The sequence below is a fragment of the Vigna unguiculata genome, chromosome 3 (assembly GCF_037176805.1).
Source record: "Vigna unguiculata cultivar grain cowpea cultivar isolate G323 ecotype 2 chromosome 3, ASM3717680v1, whole genome shotgun sequence".
Taxonomy (NCBI): domain Eukaryota; kingdom Viridiplantae; phylum Streptophyta; class Magnoliopsida; order Fabales; family Fabaceae; genus Vigna; species Vigna unguiculata.
Window position 1 is genome coordinate 25,869,535 of NC_140794.1, and position 21,445 is coordinate 25,890,979.

The window sequence follows — 21,445 nt, forward strand, 5'->3', positions numbered from 1 at the left end:
TATACACACACATACACGCACACACACACACACACACACACACAGATATATATATATATATATATATATATATATATATATATATATATATATATATATATATTCGTTTATTTATTTATTGTTTCATAATTGTATAATTGTGTGCAATTTTGAATCATTATAAACAACGCACTAGAACCAATGCATGCATTGATTTTTCGGTATATATGTATAACATCATTATTCAAAATCAAAACAAATCTTACAAGTTCTCATTTGTCTAAAAAATTGTTGCACGTGATTTGTTTAGAATTTGAAAGCATCATATTGTAAAATCAAATCAACCGTTCGTGCATTAAAAGCTTACACATCCTAAACATACTCCAGTTTCTCTATTTAATCCAAAAACTGTGAGCAACATGATTATTAAAAATCATAATATATTGCTTAGCTTATAATATACAAAACCATGAAACTCAACATTTTAATTTCTGAATTCACAATCTGAAAAACATTGTACACTAACAAAAATAGATAATTGGAATGTTATTAATTTATGTTTGCTTATTGCTTGGAAGCAAAAACTATATAATGATATCAAAAAATCGAAGATTGAAAGTGTAAACAACATTCTCGCATTGCATAAAAACAAAAAAGGGAGAGGGGGTGTAGCGTAGGATGATAAGACTGGATCCTGTCAACATCTTCAAAGTAATCCTTGGAATCATCATTGTAATCAGTGTACTAGTCCAATGGCACACGTTAGGCGGTGATTTTTCTTCAGCAAGTATATTGAGTCGATGAAATAAATTTAACACATCTCGTATCCATGAATAAGCTTAACAAGTCTCGTATCCACAAGCACATTGATTCCCTGTTCCACCTACATTTCTAGGCACCAATTTGCTCTATTTGTCCTTATAGAATTTAAATGAAGTGGACGACACTTCCTGTTGTTGCCTGTCCTTATCTAGCTGCTTCTATAATCTTCTTTTAGTATTATTTCTCCTTGTTGTTCTCTTTATCTCAGTATAAAGAATCAAATTTTCAACCAATTTTTGACCATGCATACAATAAGTAACTACAAGGCAAGTAAGCATAGAAAGATCAAAACAATATAATTAAAAACTAATAAATATCTACAAGGATTCACAAGAAAATATGAAATTCATTAAGACTACCAAATATTTTGGCACAAGTTACAATTAGCGATCCCGAAAATTTGTTACGGATTAACGAGAATAGAATTTCAACTAATTAGCTATGGATTAGTGAGAATACAATTGCGAAAAATTAACTATGGGTTAACGAGAAAAAATATGTGAAAAATTAGCTATAAATTAGAGAGAACACAATTGCAAAAACTAACAACTGTTTGGTGGGAATGAAATTGCGACAAATAAGATACCAATTAGCTAGAACAAAATTGCGACAAATTAGGTACCGAGTACTAATTTCATTAGTTTCAATAGATAATATAACATATTATTTTTATTTCATTTAATAGCATGGATAATATAATGCTTCATTTACCATTTAACCAAATCACACATTATAAAAGCAAAATAGAACATGCTATTACGTAATTATATTTACCCACAATTAAATTTTTTTTAATTTTATTAATTAAATAATTTAAAAGTTTTGATATAATTTATTTCCTAAATTTCTTATTTGTAGTTTTTTTTTTGGATATCAATTGACATATCATTAAAACGATTTACAATTGGAATTTCTTTTTTATTTTTTATGAATATTTGTTGTGATCAACAATAGAAAATTAATTATGACGAATGTATCAATTTTACTTATAAATAAATATTAATTATTATATTTTATTATTTTCAACAAAACTTTATATATATATATATATATATTTATATTCAACTATTTTTAAAATTATATTTATTTAATACCATATTTAATCATTGGATTAAGAATACAAATTGAAAATAGATAAATTATTATAATTAAAATTAGAAAAGATATACATACATTAATTTTACTTTGACTAATACATAATTTTTGAAAGACTTAAACATGAAATATCGATCAATATAATATATATACAAACATACATTAATGATAAAATTAAAAAAATGTATAAAAAAATTATATGGCTATTAATTCCATAAAAGCATACATACACACACATCTATATATATGAGGCAAGGAGTAGAATATTGAAATTAAAATCAAGAGAAAGAAGATGAAGGTGTCTTTGGTTTTGCTCCTTCTAATCGTTGTTTCCATTGAGATTGGTATGTGATATAATTTTGTGACGTTGAAACTAATGGCTTAACATTGAATATATTATGTATCTTTTGTGAAACAGAAAGCGATGGACCATTGAAAATGATAGAGGGAAAAGTATGTGAAGTGAAGCTATATGACTATTGCGAAAGCGATAATTGCTTGGTTGATTGCCCAAAGAAATATGGAGCAGGAGCAAGTGCTCATTGTAGCCTCACTGGGAGTGCTTATGCGATTATCCATGCTAAGGTGCTTGTCACCTTCTTTTCCGACCTTCTCTCTGATTGTATGGGGAATTGAGTCATTAATTGTACCCTTAAACTCTAATTCAAATGAAATAAAATTATTCTCTTCTCATTATATTTATTTATGTTCTTCTCAATCATTTTCCAGAGTTTATATATTCTTTACTTCACACAATAACCCTTGAATTTTCTTCATATATATGTCAATAGATACTGAAATGTTTACTTTTGATCTTATCCATATTAGTTATTATAAACAAAATTGAAACAACTTTTTACCTACTACATTTTATAAAAAACTATAAATATATTTTGCAATTTTTTCCTTTTCTAAATTTATGTATTTCATTTATATTTTTCACTTCTTTTTCCAAAATTGATGTCTTTTATAATTTATGAATTGAATTTCAATTGAAATATCTTAATACGATCCAGGATTAAAATCAATACTTTGTTAAATCTATCTAAGATGGAACTTTGTCAAGTCCACTAAAATTAAAAATTTATCCTTTCTTTAATTAATATTAATAAAGTTCCTAATAATTTTATTTTTTATAACGAAAAACATTTTTTGTTAAATAAACCGGTATTATATTTCGTTGTGTCATATATTAAAAATAAGATCGTAATATGTTTCAACCAAAACAATATATAAAAACATAATATTTTTTGTTCAAAAACAATATTAGTAACATTTTTAGGAAATAAATTCACTGGAATAAAATTATACACACACACATACATACACACACACACACACACACACACACACACACATATATATATATATATATATATATATATATATATATATTCGTTTATTTATTTATTGTTTCATAATTGTATTAATGTGTGCAATTATGAATCATCATAAACAACGCACTAGATTGTTTCGGTATATATGTATAACATCATTATTCAAAATCAAAACAAATCTTACAAGTTCTCATTTGTCTAAAAAATTGTTGCACGTGATTTGTTTAGAATTTGAAAGCATCATATTGTAAAATCAAATCAACCGTTCGTGCTTTAAAAGCTTACACATCCTAAACATACTCCAGTTTCTCTAATTAATCCAAAAACTATGAGAAGCATGATTCTTAAAAATCACAATATATTACTTTAGCTTATAATATACAAAACCATGAAACTCATAATTTTAATTTCCGAATTCACAATTTGAAAAAGATTTTACATTAACAAAAATAGATTAATTTGAAAGTTATTAATTTATGTTTGCTTATTGCTTGGAAGTAAAAACTATATAATGATATAAAAAAATCGAAGATTGAAAGTGTACACAACATTCTCGCATTGCATAAAAACAAAAAAGGGAGACGGGGTGTAGCGTAGGATGATAGGACTGGATCCTGTCAACATCTTCAAAGTAATCCTTGGAATCATCATTGTAATCAGTGTAGTAGTCCAAAGGGCACATGTTAGGCTATGATTTTTCTTCAGCAAGTATATTGAGTCGACGAAATAAACTTAACACATCTCGTAACCATGAATAAGCTTAAAAAGTCTCGTACCCACGAGCACATTGATTCCTTGTTCCACGTACATTTCTAGGCATCCATTTGCTGTATTTGTCCTTCTAGAATTTAAATGAAGTGGACGACACTTCCTGTTGGTGCCTGTCCTTATCTTGCTGCTTCTATAGTCTTCTTTTAGTATTACTTCTCCTTGTTGTTCTCTCTATCTCAGTATAAAGAATCAAATTTTCAATCAATTTTTCACCTTGCATACAATAAGTAACTACAAGGCAAGTAAGCATAGAAAGATCAAAACAATATAATTAAAAACTAATAAAATTGGCACAAGTTCCTATTAGCGATGCCAAAAATTTGTTAAGGATTAACGAGAATAGAATTGCAACTAATTAGCTATGGATTAGTGAGAATAGAATTGTGAAAAATTAACTATGGGTTAACGAGAACAAATGTGCGAAAAATTAGCTAGAAACTGTTTGGTGGGAATGAAATTGTGACAAATAAGATACCAATTAGCTAGAACAAAATTGCGACAAATCAGGTACCGAGTACTGAGAGCAATGTTGTGACACATTACCTACAAACTTATGTGAGGAAATTTGCGAGAAAGTAGGTACAGATTATATAGAAATTATAAAACTTTCTCACCTCAATCAAGGAGGAATTGGCGACGAATTGACCAAAAAATAGCGAGAAATTATATATTTCTATGCTTAGCAACCTGGATTTAGCAAAAAAAAACATTTTCTAGGAATTTGAGAGTTAATCTTTCGCAAAAGTTGTTAGCGCAAGATTATCTTCAGAATAGCCAAGAAATATTTCGGAGCTAATATGGAAATATTTTATAGTCTTAGGTGATGATTTTCCTTTAGAAAGTGTACTTAGTTTATGTAATTGTTCCTGCAGAGAACAAATAAGATAGGTTAGGCACAAGCGTCACCTTACCATGTAGTCCGCTATCTCCTCAGTTGGCCTCTTCTTGGTTGATACATGTTAGCTTGGACCCAGGAGGGGTTACCTGTAGAAGAGTCTCCGAATCTCAAGTAAGTCAAAGTTCTCCTAAAGTCAAATTAGTGATTAATGAATGTGTACCTTTAAATGATGGGGTCCACGCATATTTATAGAGTATTAATGACGTTTGACCATTTCATGGGTTGGGCCTTGACTTGGGCTCTAGGTGGGGCTTGTGAGTGGGCCAGGGCCCAAACCCAGGCCCTTAAGATTTATTGAATGCGGGGGCTTCTATCATACTGAGTTTATTGACGTGGTCGGCTTAGGCTGTAATCTTACCAGATATGCTCGAGTAGTCGGTCTAGGCCGACTACTTGCCTTGATGGCTTATGTTGGTGATATGAGGTGCAGGTTGTCCCTTTGGACGTTTAGTTTAGGTTAAAACCGGTACAAGTTAGGCTAACTCGGCCTAGGCTGGATACTTGGCTGCCTCGATATGCACATTGTTTACTTATTTGGTCGAGTTTGGCTAGGTACGGTACACCAGTCCCCCAGCCTTGTCCGATATGAGTTGTCGGTCAAGGATGATATGTGTTGATAAGCTAGCGGAACCGGCTAGGTGTGATACACCAGTCCCCCAGCCTTTAAGTGTCGTGAAGAATGTTAAGGCTAAAAAAGTGATAACCGTCAGAGGGTAGGTGAAGGGGCGTCAGGGGTCAAATCTGGAAGTTCCAGCGCCGTCGTTTTGAAGTGTCATATCCTTTGCAATGATGGTGTCGATTGGTCTGTGGTATGGTTTTGGCGGGAAGAATTTCGTCGTTTGGGATTATGGACTATAAATATGGGTTTGCAAACAGATGAGGGGTTACTTGTTTCATTTGTGAATTCTGAATTTAGAGATCTTGTGCGCGTAAAATTGTCCGACTAGTCCTCAATTTCGACCGACATCTTCTCGTAAAAAACAAAATCAGGTATGTCCAGTAGTGGTAGCGTGTCTTCATCTAGTAGTAGTGAAAGTACTGAGTCAGATAGAAGTAAGGATAGGCAACTTGGCGGAGAGGGTACGAGTTCTGGAGTTGTTACGAGCGGGATGCCGATGGAGGTTGTGAGGGAGGTTCGAGAGGATCCCCCCGAAAAGTTGGAGGAGAGCAACTGGCCGGCGAAAGGCGGCTATGGGTGGGTTGCTGCTGATGTTCGTGATCAATCATCTTTATTCAGGTGGTCTTGTCTGTTGAACTCTTGGCTGAACTGCACACCCGTCATTTCCAAGGGTGTCAGTGGAGACATTGTTTCGCTGGAGAGGGTGAGTGTCGTCGACCGTCAAAGAAGTCCAACGCCTCATCGGCCGCCTCACAGCCATCTCCCGCTTCCTACCCAAACTAGCTGAACAAACTCAACTCATAATCCAGCTCCTAAAGAAATCCGTCCGGTTCACGTGGAGTGATGATTGTGAACAGATCTTCCAAAAACTCAAAACAACCCTAACATCACACCCATCCTCATCAACAACACAAATATCTTTGCCTGGTCGACCGCCGACCTCCCAGGAGTAGACCCCCAGGTGGCATCCCACAAGCTGTCCATATATAAAGAAGCCCGCTACGTATTCTAGAAAAAGCGCAAACTTGGAGAAGAACGTCGACAAGCGGCCAAGGTGGAGGCCGACAAGTTACTGAGCGCAGGATTTATAGAAGAAGCTCAATACACCACTTGGCTTTCTAACGTTGTCTTGGTAAAGAAAGCCAATGGCAAATGGCGGATGTGCGTAGACTACACAGACTTGAATAAGGCTTGCCCTCGCGACGCCTACCCCTTACCCAACATCGATCGACTCGTAGACGGCGCGGCAGGAAACAAGGTGCTTAGCTTTTTAGATGCATATTCAGGTTATAACCAAATCCCCATGGCCACAACAGATATGCACAAGACCGCCTTCATCACAGACAAGGCCAACTACTTCTATAGGGTCATGCCCTTTGGCCTCAAAAACGCCGGGGCAACTTACTAGCGACTAATGGACAAAGTCTTCAGCCATCTAACAGGGCACTGTGTCGAAGTCTACGTCGATGACATGGTTGTCAAGTCCCCAAGCCATCATCAACACGCTGAAGACCTGGCGGCAGTGTTCTCCGCGCTGCGCCAATATAACCTCCGCCTAAATCCCGGCAAATGCGTATTTGGCGTCGATCGGGGTAAATTCCTTGGTTTCATGCTAACCCAACGCGGCATAGAGGCTAACCTTGAAAAATGCAAGGCTATCATCGAAATGCGCAGCCCCACTACCGTCAAAGAAGTCCAACGCCTCATCGGCCGCCTCACAGCCATTTCCCGCTTCCTACCCAAACTAGCTGAACAAACTCAACCCATAATCCAGCTCCTAAAGAAATCCGCCCGGTTCACGTGGACTGATGATTGTGAACAGATCTTCCAAAAACTCAAAACAACCCTAACCTCACCCCCTATCCTCCACAAACCAGACACCAGCCAACCCTTGCTGGTATATATCACGGCCACCGACTATACCGTCAACGCAACGCTCGTTCAAGAAGTAGAAGGCACATAACATCCTGTGTATTTTGTGAGCAGAACACTTCAAGATCCTGAAACCAGGTATTAGATGGTAGAAAACTAGCCCTATCTTTGGTCCACGCAGTACGCCGCCTCCGCCCATCTTTTCCAAAACCACACCATAACCGTCAAGATCGACTACCCAATCCAAAAAATATTACAAAAGCCGGATCTAGCCAGACGCATGTCATCATGGGCCGTGGAACTGCCAGAATTCAACATCCGCTATGAACCCCACGGCCCCATCAAAGCCTAGTGTCTCTTAGACTTCGTCAACGACCTACAACAAACAACCGTTGAGGACCAGTGGACGCTTCACGTAGATGGCTCCTCAAACCCAAGGGGTGCCGGCGCTGGCATCGTCTTAGAAGGCCCCAACGACATCCTCATCGAGAAATCCCTTCATTTTGCTTTCAAAACGTCAAATAACCAAGCCGAGTACGAAGCCATCCTCGCCAGCCTTTCCCTAGCCCGTGAAGTCGGCGTCAAGAAGTTAACATGCAAAACCGACTCCAAACTCACCGTAGGTCATCTAAATGATGAATTCCAAATCAAAGACCCCATCCTCCTACAGTATTACCATCTGGTCCGTGCGATTATTCAATCCGCTTTCGAACAAGTCCGTGTCAAACACATCCCGAAAACCGACAACGTCAGGGCCGACATCCTTTCCAAATTGGCCAGCACCAAACTCAGAAACCGTAATCAATCCCTACTACAGCAAACACTCTCCACACCTTTCATCACACACACTTGCCAAACATTAAACCACACCCCAGCAAGCAACGTCACCCTCTCCCAAACCCAAAACTGGACCACCCCCTACATTCAATACCTCAAAACCGGCAACCCCCCCTCGATGCAGACAAAACTTGGCTGGCTAAGGCCGCCAGGTACACTATGATAGGTGATGACCTCTACAAACGCGGATACGGCCAACCCCTACTTCAATGTGTCACAACAGAGCAAACCCAATATATCATCAAAGAATTACACGAAGGAATTTGTGGTTATCATTCAAGCGCAGGCACCATGGCTACAAGAGTTCTCAGAGCCGGATACTTCTGGCCCACTATAGAAGCAGACTGCTAGGATCATGTCAGGAAGTGCAAGCCATGCCAGAAGCACGACAACCTTATTCATCAGAAACAGGAACAACTACACCACATACTGTCCCCATGGCCATTCGCTAAGTGAGGAATGGACATCCTCGGCCCCTTCTCACCTGGCAAGGGGCAAGTAAAATTCCTAATCGTAGCCGTTGATTATTTTACCAAATGGATCGAGGCCAAGCCGCTAACCACCATCACGGCCCAGCAAGTCCAGCAGTTCGTGTGGAAGGACATTATATGCAGATATGGTGTACCACATACCATTATAACAGACAATGGCCGACAATTTATTGACAAGGAGTTAGCCAAATTCTACACCGGCCTAGGCATCAAACACATCACAAGCTCTGTAGAACATCCACAAACCAATGGGCAAGCAAAGGCAGCAAACAAAGTTATTCTCGTAGAGCTGCGCAAGAGGTTGGATACCACCAAAGGCCGATGGTCTGAAGAGTTAATAGAAGTACTATGGCCTTACAGATGCACCCCTCAATCATCAACAAACGAATCCCCATTCAGCTTAGTCTACGGCGCAGACGCCATGATACCAGTAGAAATTGGCGAACCATCCCTGCACCGAGAACTATACGACCCAACCCACAACCACCAAAACATGGCCTTACATCTCGACCTCCTACCCGAACTCAGAGAAAAAGCCCAAATACGCAATCTAGCCGCCAAACAACGAGCTGCCACGAAATATAATGCAAACCTACACCCACGATCATTTGTCGTCGGGGACCTAGTATGGAGAATGGCCAGTAGTGCTAGAAAGAAGGATGGCAAGTTCTCCGCCAATTGGGACGACCCGTACCACATACGAGAAGATGCAGGAGGAGAAGCTTATCGCCTAGAACAGTTATCTGGGGAAGAGATTCCCAACATATGGAATGTATCCCACCTCAAGTTCTACTTCAGCTAAATGTATATTGTAATCGAACCAATACTTGTAATCCCGGGTGTACTCTTTTTCCTCACTTGGTCTTTTTTCCCTAAGGAGGGTTTTGGCCAAGGAGGTTTTAACGAGGCACCACTATTCAATAAATAAAAAGAAGGGTTCCCTACTTTATGACTCTATGTTTTGACTTTTGGATAATTTGTTTAAGTTCCCCACCCTTACCCCAAGTAAGCGGCCTGGGTGGAACACCCTTTACTCATGGTCAATTTGTTTAAGTTCCCCACCCTTACCCCAAGTAAGCGGCCTGGGTCGAACACCCTTTACTTTTGGTTAATTTGTTTAAATTCCCACCCTTACCCCAAGTAAGCGGCCTGGGTCGAACACCCTTTACTTTTGGTTAATTTGTTTAAATTCCCACCCTTACCCCAAGTAAGCGGCCTGGGTCGAACACCCTTTACTTTTGGTTAATTTGTTTAAGTTCCCCACCCTTACCCCAAGTAAGCGGCCTGGGTCAAACACCTTTTACTTTTGGTTAATTCGTTTAAATTCCCCACCCTTACCCCAAGTAAGCGGCCCGGGTCGAACACCCTTTACTTTTGGTTAATTTGTTTAAATTCCCACCCTTACCCCAAGTAAGCGGCCTGGGTCGAACACCCTTTACTTTTGGTTAATTTGTTTAAGTTCCCCACCCTTACCCCAAGTAAGCGGCCTGGGTCAAACACCTTTTACTTTTGGTTAATTCGTTTAAATTCCCCACCCTTACCCCAAGTAAGCGGCCCGGGTCGAACACCCTTAAACATACAATCGCTCACGCCGTACATAACATACACCACAAGTCGTCAAAATTCGATATACACAATAACATACAGAAACTAATCGCATTAAGCATGAACACAAATAAATGTACCAACGCAGCGAACATATTGTACTAGATAATACAGACATAGGCTCAATAATACTTTCACAAATTTAAAAAATCAATGTCCTACTCTGCTAAATCATGGCCCACCTCTGCAGCCTCATCCGCTTTCCTCTCCTCCTCTGCCGCCTTCTCCTCCACCTCCTCAGCATCCCCCTCATCCTCCCTCACCAACTTTCCATCAACTATGTCCTTATCTACATCGAACCTTGAATCCGAGATGTCTACATCTGGATGGAAGAAGGCCGCCTGCCGCAACCCCTTCTCAAAACCATTGATATGCTCCTGGATGACGATGTTCTTCAGATCATCAAGTTGCCCAACAGCCCCATCATACTTATCCTTCAAGTCCTCATAGTCTTCCTCCAACTCCCCTATACGCTCATTCAATTTATCCTCAGAATCCAAGCAACGCACCTTCCATGTTGCCAGCCTTTTCCTCTCCGCTTCCCAGCCTTCTTTCTCCTTTTTTAAGGCCGCCTTCTCCTCCTCCAGCTTATCCACCCTACCCTGCAACTCCCCAACCTCCTTTACTTCCTTTCTGTAAAGAGACCCTACACGCCGACTCAGGACTAAGGCCTTGCTCCCAAACTCTACCATGGTTCTCACAATATGATCCACGTCCATATTATCGATAGAGTTAACAACGGTATCCGGGAGGTCGATCGAGATATCCTTCCTAACGGATATCTCTGGCAACTCGATCAACCCGGCTTCAGGCCCTTTCTCCCCACTAGCCGACCCCGCCCCGCTAGCCGTTCCAAGAAGAGCTGCCCTTATCTTCTTCACATCTTTGCCCTTCCTAGGTCGAGGCAAAAGCTCAACCTTCCTTTTCGTCCCTCCATGTACGTGCACCTCCACCACTGATTCCTGCAGGTTGGGAACATCAGATTTCCCAACCGCCTTGGCCTTAGTGGCCATTTCTTTCCTTAATGATTGAAAGAGCGCCAGATTCTTCTTGCCAGATTGCGCCATATACCCTGCAATAACATATCACGACTCGGATCAAAACAACAGCATTATTAACATAGCTTAAGTAATAAACAGATACCTTCAATATCTATTATCGGATGCACCAAATTATAAACCCTAACTAGGCCCTTAGTGGGCAACTTATCCACAAACTTCAACAACATCCCCACCACCTCCTTATCACCAGCCGACAACTCCTCCACTCCCATGTCTTTATATCGAGAAGGATTGTTGGTCCAGCTAAAGGGAAACTTGGTACTCCCATCCGCATTCAAAAAATGAGATTTACCCCCTTCCTTAACAACGACTTTGAAGTACCCGTCCTTGAAATGCTTGAAAGACTGGGAGAAAGCATCCAGTCTGCTGATGCTGGGGCGACTGATCAAAGAGAGCCAAGTAGTCGGTCTTTGGGGTCTGGTGTCATAAAAATATAAGAAAGCATAGGGAGTAGGCTCCAAATATAAGGACTTGCACAGAATGTGGAAGGCCTGCAAGTAGGCCCAACTATTAGGATGTAGCTGGGTAGGTGCCACATTCAATGCCCGCAGCACACCCATAGTGAAATCGTCTAAGGGCAGTCACACATGAAGCTGAGAAAAGTGGCACATATACATGTAGAAGAATTTTTCGGTAGCCCCCTCCTGCCCGTGGCATAGCCGGTCGACGACACTCACCCTCTCCAGCGAAACAATGTCTCCACTAACACCCTTGAAAATGACGGGTGTGCAGTTCAGCCAAGAGTTCAACAGACGAGACCACCTGAATAAAGATGATTGATCACGAACATCAGCAGCAACCCACCCATAGCCGCCTTTCGCCGGCCAGTTGCTCTCCTCCAACTCTTCGGGGGGATCCTCTCGAACCTCCCTCACAACCTCCATCGGCATCCCGCTCGTAACAACTCCAGAACTCGTACCCTCTCCGCCAAGTTGCCTATCCTTACTTCTATCTGACTCAGTACTTTCACTACTACTAGACGAAGACACGCTACCACTACTAGACATACCTGATTTTGTTTTTTACGAGAAGATGTAGGTCAAAATTGAGGACTAGTCGGACAATTTTACGCGCACAAGATCTCTAAATTCAGAATTCACAAATGAAACAAGTAACCCCTCATCTGTTTGCAAACCCATATTTATAGTCCATAATCCTAAACGACGAAACTCTTCCCGCCAAAACCATACCACAGACCAATCGACACCATCATTGCAAAGGATATGACACTTCAAAACGACGGCGCCAGAACTTCCTGATTTGACCACTGACGCCCCTTCACCTACTCTTTGACGGTTATCACTTTTTTAGCCTTAACACTGTTCACCACACTTAAAGGTTGGGGACTGGTGTATCACACCTAGCCGGTTCCACTAGCTTATCAACACATATCATCCTTGACCGACAACTCATATCAGACAAGGCTGGGGGACTGGTGTACCGTACCTAGCCAAACTCGACCAAATAAGTAAACAATGTGCATATCGAGGCAGCCAAGTATCCAGCCTAGGTCGAGTTAGCCTAACTTGTACCGGTTTTAACCTAAACTAAACGTCTAAAGTGACAACCTGCACCACATATCACCAACATAAGCCATCAAGGCAAGTAGCCGGCCTAGACCGACTACTTGAGCATATCTGGTAAGATTACAGCCTAAGCCGACCACATCAATAAACTCAGTATGATAGAAGCCCCTGCATTCAATAAATCTTAAGGGCCTGGGTTTAGGCCCTGGCCCACTCACAAGCCCCACCTAGAGCCCAAGTTAAGGCCCAGCCCATAAAATGGTCAAACGTCATTAATGCTCTATAAATACACGTGGACCCCATCATTTAAAGGTACGCATTCATTAATCACTGATTTGACTTTAGGAGAACTTTGACTTACTTGAGCTTCGGAGACTCTTCTACAGGTAACCCCTCCTGGGTCCAAGCTAACATGTATCAACTGAGAAGAGGCCAACTGAGGAGATAGCAGACTACATGGTAAGGTGACGCTTGTGCCTAACCTATCTAATTTGTTCTATGTAGGAACAGTAATAAACTTAACAAGTGTCATTTCCATAAGGACTTATGCCAAATTTTAAGATAGTTATAATCTACTATTTTAAATTTTACATAAAAAGAAAAAAAAATTATGACTTTCATATTTCTTTTTCTTTATATATTTATGTATCTCCTTTTCAATTTGTTTCCCATTTCATATTTGGGACATCATTAGTTTTAATAGATAACATTATTTTTTTTTCATTTCATGTAATAGCTTGGATAATATAATGCTTCATTTACCATTCAATCAAATCATACATTATAAAAGCAAAATAGAACATGCTATTACGTAATTATAATTACCCACAACTAAAATTTTTAAAATTTTATTAATAAAATAATTTAAAAGTAATCCTTGGAATCATTATTATAATCAGTGTAGTAGTCCAAGGGCACATGTTAGGTGGTGATTTTTCTTCAGCAAGTATATTGAGGCAACGTAATATCCTTAAGACATCCTGTATCCATGAATAAGCTTAACAAGTCTTGTATCCACGAACACATTGATTCCTTGTTCCACCTATATTCCTAGGCACCCATTTGCTCTATTTACCCTTCTAGACTTTAAATGAAGTGGACGACACTTCCTGTGGTTGCCTGTCCTTATCTAGTTGCTTCTATAATCTTCTTTTAGTATTATTTCTCCTTCTTGTTCTCTCTATCTCAGTATAAAGAATCAAATTTTCAACCAATTTTTCACCTTGCAAACAATAAGTAACTACAAGGCAAGTAAGCATAGAAAGATCAAAACATTATAATTAAAAACTAATAAATATCTTCAAGGATTCACAAGAAAATTTGAAATTCATTAAGACTACCAAATATTTTGGCACAAGTTCCTATAAGCGATGCCAAAAATTTGTTAAGGATTAACGAGAATAGAATTGCAACTAATTAGCTATGGATTAGTGAGAATAGAATTGTGAAAAATTAACTATGGGTTAACGAGAACAAATGTACTAAAAATTAGCTATAGATTAGAGAGAACACAATTGAAAAAACTAGCAACTGTTTGGTGGGAATGAAATTGTGACAAATAAGATACCAATTAGCTATAACAAAATTGCGCAAATCAAGTATCGAGTACTGAGAGCAATGTTGTGACACATTACCTACAAACTTATGTGAGGAAATTTGCGAGAAAGTAGGTACAAATTATATAGAAATTATAAAACTTTCTCACTTCAATTAAGGAGGAATTGGCGACGAATTGACCACAAAAGAGCGAGAAATTATATATTTCTATGCTTAGCAACCTGGATTTAGTAAAAAAAAACATTTTCTAGGAATTTGAGAGTTAATCTTTCGCAAAAGTTGTTAGCGCAAGATTATCTTCAGAATAGCCAAGAAATATTTTGGAGCTAATATAGAAATATTTTATAGCCTTAGGTGATGATTTTCCTTTAGAAAGTGTACTTAGTTTATGTACTATATTTAACAAGTGTCATTTCCATAAGGACTTATGCCAAATTTTAAGATAGTTATAATCTACTATTAAATTTTGCATAAAAAGAAAAAAAATTATGACTTTTCATATTTCTTTTTCTTTTTATATTTATGTATCTCCATTTAAATTTTTTTCCCATTTCATTTTTGGGACATCATTAGTTTCAATAGATATCATTTTTCTTTTTTCCATTTCATTTAATAGCATGGATAATATAATGCTTCATTTACCATTCAATCAAATCAAACATTATAAAAGCAAAAGAGAACATGCTATTAGGTAATTATAATAACCTACAATTAAAATTTTTGAAATTTTATTAATAAAATTTTTCATATAATTTATTTCCTAAATTTCTTATTTATAGTTTTTTTTCCGAAATTAAAACGATTTACAACATAAATTGGACTTTCATTTTAATTTTTTATGAATATTTGATGTGATGAACAATAGTAAATTAATTATGAGGAATCTATCAATTTTACATACAAATAAATATTAATTATTATATTTTATTATTTTTAGCAAAAAATTCTATATGTATATATATCCAACTATTTTTAAGAATACAAATTGAAAATAGATACATTATTATAATTAAAATTAAAAAAGATATACATACATTAATTTTACTCTGACTAATATATAATTTTTGAAACACTTAAACAGGAAATATCGATCAATATAATATATATATATACAAACATACATTGATGATAAAATTAAAAAATTGTATAATAAAATTATATGGCTATTAATTCCATAAAAGCATACATACACACACACACCTAAATATGAAGCAAGGAGTAGAATATTGAAATTAAAATCAAGAGAAAGAAGATGAAGGTGTCTTTGGTCTTGCTCCTTCTAATCGTTGTTTCCATTGAGATTGGTATGTGATATAAGGTTTTGAATTGGTTTTTGGTTTTAAATAAGTTTGTGACGTTGAGACTAATGACTTAACTTTGAATATATTATGTATCTTTTGTGAAACAGAAAGCGATGGACCATTGAAAATGATAGAGGGAAAAGTATGTCAAATGAAGCTATATGACTTTTGCGAAAGCAATAATTACTTGGTTGATTGCCCAAAGAAATATGGAGCAGGAGCAAGTGCTCATTGTAGCCTCACTAGGGAGTGCTTATGCGATTATCCATGCTAAGGTGCTTGTCACCTTCTTTTCTGACCTTCTCTCTGATTATGCGGGGAATTGAGTCATTAATTGTACCCTTAATCTCTAATTCAAACGAAATAAAATTATTCTCTTATCATTATATTTATTTATGCTCTTCTCAATCATTTTCTAGAGTTTATATATTCTTTACTTAACACAATAACCCTTGAATTTTGTTCATATATATGTCAATAAATAGTGAAATGTTTACTTTTGATCTTATCCATATTAGTTATTATAAACAAAATTCAAACAACTTTTTACGTACTACATATTATAAAAAAGTATAAATATATTTTTCAATTTTTCCCTTTTCTAAATTTATGTATTTTATTTATATTTTTCACTTCTTATTCTAAAATTGAAGTCTTTTATAATTTATGAATGGAATTTCAATTGAAATATCTTAATACGATCGGGGATTAAAATCAATACTTTGTTAACTCTAAGTTGAAACTTTGTCAACTCCACTAAAATTAGAAATTTATGCTTTGTTTAATTAATATTAATAAAGGTCCTAATAATTTTTTTTTTACGAAAAACTTTTTTTCTTAAATAAACCGGTGTTATATTTCGTTGTGTCATATATTAAAAATAAGATCATAATATTTTTCGTTGAAAACTATATATAAAAACATAATATTTTATGTTCAAAAATAATATTAGTAACTTTTTTAGGAAATAAATTCACTGGAATAAAATTACACACACACACACACATATATATATATAATCATTTATTTATTTATTAATTCATAATTGTATTAATGTGTGCAATTATGAATCATCACAAACAACGCACCAGAACCAATGGATGCATTGATTTTTTAGTATATATGTATAACATCATACATTCAAAATCAAAACAAATCTTGCAAGTTCTCGTTTGTCTAAAATATTGTTGCACGTGATTTGTTTAGAATTTGAAAGCATCATATTGTAAAATCAAATCAACCATTCGTGCATTAAAAGCTTGCACATCCTAAACATACTCAAGTTTCCCTAATTAATCCAAAAACTATGAGAAGCATGATTATTAAAAATCATAATATACAAAACCATGAAATTCAACATTTTAATTTTCGAATTCACAATTTGAAAAACTTTAACATTTTACAATAACAAGAAGAGATTAATTGGAAAGTTATTAATTTATGTTTGCTTATTGCTTGGAAGTAAAAACTATATAATGATATCAAAAAATCGATTATTGAAAGTGTACACAACATTCTGGCATTGAATAAAAACAAAAAAGGGAGAGGGGGTGTAGTGTAGGATGATAAGACTGGATCCAGTCAACATCTTCAATGTAGTAGTCCAAGGGCAGATGTTAGGCGGTGATTTTTCTTCAGCAACAATATTGAGTTGACGTAAAAACCTTAACACATCTTGTATCCATGAATAAGCTTAACAAGTCTCGTATCCACGAAAACATTGATTCCTTGTTCCACCTATATTCCTAGGCACCCATTTGCTCAATTTGTCCTTGTAGAATTTAAATGAAGTGGACAACACTTCCTGTTGTTACCTGTCCTTATCTAGTTGCTTCTATAATCTTCTTTTAGTATTATTTCTCCTTGTTGTTCTCTTTATCTCAGTATAAATAATCAAATTTTCAACCAATTTTTCACCTTGCATACAATAAGTAACTACAAGGCCAGTAAGCATAGAAAGATCAAAACACTATAATTAAAAACTAATAAATATCTTCAAGGATTCTCAAGAAAATTTGAAATTCATTGAGACTACCAAAATTTTGGCACAAGTTCCTATTAGCGATGGCAAAAATTTGTTAAGGATTAACGATAATAGAATTGCAACTAATTAGCTATGGATTAGTGAGAATAGAATTGTGAAAAATTAACTATGGGTTAACGAGAACAAATGTGCGAAAAATTAGCTATAGATTAGAGAGAACAAAATTGCAAAAACTAGCAACTGTTTGGTGGGAATGAAATTGCGACAAATAAGATACCAATTAGCTAGAACAAAATTGTGACAAATTAGGTACCGAGTACTGAGAGCAATGTTGTGACACATTAGCTACAAACTTATGTGAGCAAAGTTGCGAGAAAGTAGCTACAAATTATATAGAAATTATAAAACTTTCTCACCTCAATTAATGAGGAATTAGCGACGAATTGACCACAAAATAACGAGAAAGTATATCTTTCTATACTTAGCAACCTGGATTTAGCAAAAAAAAAACATTTTCTAGCAATTTGATAGTTAATCTTTCGAAAAGGTTTTAGCGCAGGATTAGCTGTAGAATAGCCAACAAATATTTTGGAGCTAATATGCAAATATTTTATAGTGTTAGGTGATGATTTTCCTTTAGAAAGTGTACTTAGTTGATGTAATAAACTCAACAAATGTCATTTCCACAAGGACTTATGCAAAATTTTAAGATAGTTACAATCTGCTATTAAATTTTACATAAAAAGAAAAAAAATATGACTTTTCATATTTCTTTTTCTTTATATATTTATGTATCTCCTTTTCAATTTTCTTTCCCATTTCATTTTTGGGACATCATTAGTTTCAATAGATAACATTTTTTTTTATTTCATGTAATAGCATGGATAATATAATGCTTCATTTATAAATCAACCAAATCATACATTATAAAAGGAAATAGAACAGGCTATTACGTAATTATAATTACCCACAATTAAATTTTTTTAAATTTTATTAATAAAATAATTTAAAAGTTTTCATATAATTTATTTCCTAAATTTCTTATTTATAGTTTTTTTTCCGATATAAATTGACATATCATTAAAACGATTTACAACTTAAATTGCACTTTCATTTTTATTTTTTATGAATATTTGATGTGATGAACAATAGTAAATTAATTATGAAGAATCTATCGATTTTACTTATAAATAAATATTAATTATAATATTTTATTATTTTCAGCAAAAAATTCTATATCTATATCTATATCTATATATATATATATATATATATACATATTTAATACCATATTTAATCATTGGATTAAGAATAAAAATTGAAAATAGTTACATTATTATAATTAAAATTAAAAAAGATATACATACATTAATTTTACTTTGACTCATACATAATTTTTGAAAGACTCAAACAGGACATATCGATCAATATAATATATATATATATATATATATATATATATATATATATATATATATATATATATATACATTACTGATAAAATTAAAAAATTGGTTAAAAAAAATAGATGGCTATTAATTCCATAAAAGTGTACATACACACACATCTATATATGAGACAAGGAGTAGCATATTTAAATTAAAATTAAGAGAAAGAAGATGAAGGTGTCTTTGGTCTTGCTCCTTCTAATCGTTGTTTCCATTGAGATTGGTATGTGATATAAGGTTTTGAATTGGTTTTTGGTTTTAAATAAGTTTGTGACGTTGAGACTAATGACTTAACTTTGAATATATTATGTATCTTTTGTGAAACAGAAAGCGATGGACCATTGAAAATGATAGAGGGAAAAGTATGTCAAATGAAGCTATATGACTTTTGCGAAAGCAATAATTACTTGGTTGATTGCCCAAAGAAATATGGAGCAGGAGCAAGTGCTCATTGTAGCCTCACTAGGGAGTGCTTATGCGATTATCCATGCTAAGGTGCTTGTCACCTTCTTTTCTGACCTTCTCTCTGATTATGCGGGGAATTGAGTCATTAATTGTACCCTTAATCTCTAATTCAAACGAAATAAAATTATTCTCTTATCATTATATTTCTTTGTGTTCTTCTCAATCACTTTCCAGAGTTTATAGATTCTTTACTTCACACAATAACCCTTGAATTTTGTTCATATATATGTCAATAGATAGTGAAATGTTTACTTTTGATCTTATCCATATTATTTATTATAAGCAAAATTGAAACAACTTTTTACGTACTACATTTTATAAAAAAGTATAAATATATTTTTCAAGTTTTTCCTTTTCTTAACTTATGTATTTCATTTATATTTTTCACTTCTTTTTCTAAAATTGAAGTCTTTTATAATTTATGAATTGAATTTCAATTGAAATATCTTAATACGACCGAGGATTAAAATCAATACTTTGTCAACTCTATCTAAGTTGAAACTTTGTCAACTCCACTAAAATTAGAAATTTATGCTTTCTTTAATTAATATTAATAAAGGTCATAATACTTTTATTTTTTATTACGAAAAACTTTTTTTCTTAAATGAACCGATGTTATATTTCGTTGTGTCATATATTAAAAATAAGGTCATAATATGTTTCCTTAAAAAAAAATATAAAAACATAATCTTTTTTGTTCAAAAATAATATTAGTAACTTTTTTAGGAAATAAATTCACTGGAATAAAATTACAGACAAACACACATACATATATATATATATATATATATAGTCGTTTATTTATTTAATGATTCATAATTGTATTAATCTGTGAAATTATGAATCATCATGTTCTTGTGGAGAACAAATAAGAGATGTCAGACACAAACGTTACCTTACCTCAATCCACAATCTCTTCAGTAGGCTTTCTTTTGGCTGGCATATGCTATCTGCTGGTGTCTTGGCTTGGACCGGTTTGGACCCAAGAGGGGTTACCTGCGGAGAAGACTCCGACGCTCAAGTCAACAAAGAACTCTCAGAAAGTCAAATCTCGTGATTAAGGGATTAATGAATGCATACCTTTAATTGCTAGGGTCCATGCATATTTATAGATTATTAATTATGCTTGGCCACATCATGGGTTGGGTCATCGTTAGGAGCTGTAGGTGGACCTAGGCCTGGCCCAGGCCCTTAGTTTGACCACTCATAGCCTAGGGGTCTTACTTGTAATACCTTAAGTCTGGAATACTTGACAGGTTCTCGTTTTATCCTCTGATGTAGGCGGCTTAGGTCGCTTACGCATGCTTGATTGGTTCATCTGATAGCTGTTTGCGGGTATTTATTCAGGCTAAGCCGCCAAGGTGTACTACACCAGTTCCACAGCCTGTGCCGGTGTATCTAGAGCGACAAAGGATGAGAAGTGTTGGTGTGTTTTGTTAGGTCGCCTAGGTGTAGTACACTAGTCCCCCAACCTTTAAGTGTGATGAACAATGTTAAGGCTTAGAATTTGAATAGGTTTGTGGTAGGTGAAAGGGTGAAAAATGTCAAAGGTCTAGTCAAAGGGGTTTTGCGCCGTCATTTTGAGGTTGGTGACCTTTGGTGTGCGTTGTGATGTTTCGTTTAATCATTGTTTTTTGCGGGAAAAGTTGAAGCATTTGAGATGATGACTATAAATACAAGTGTATGAGAAAAGAAGGACTTCACTTTGGTTCATTCGCAAGAATTTGGGGGGAGCTGTCTGTTTGCGTGAGATCGTGTCCGATATCTTCCTTATTTC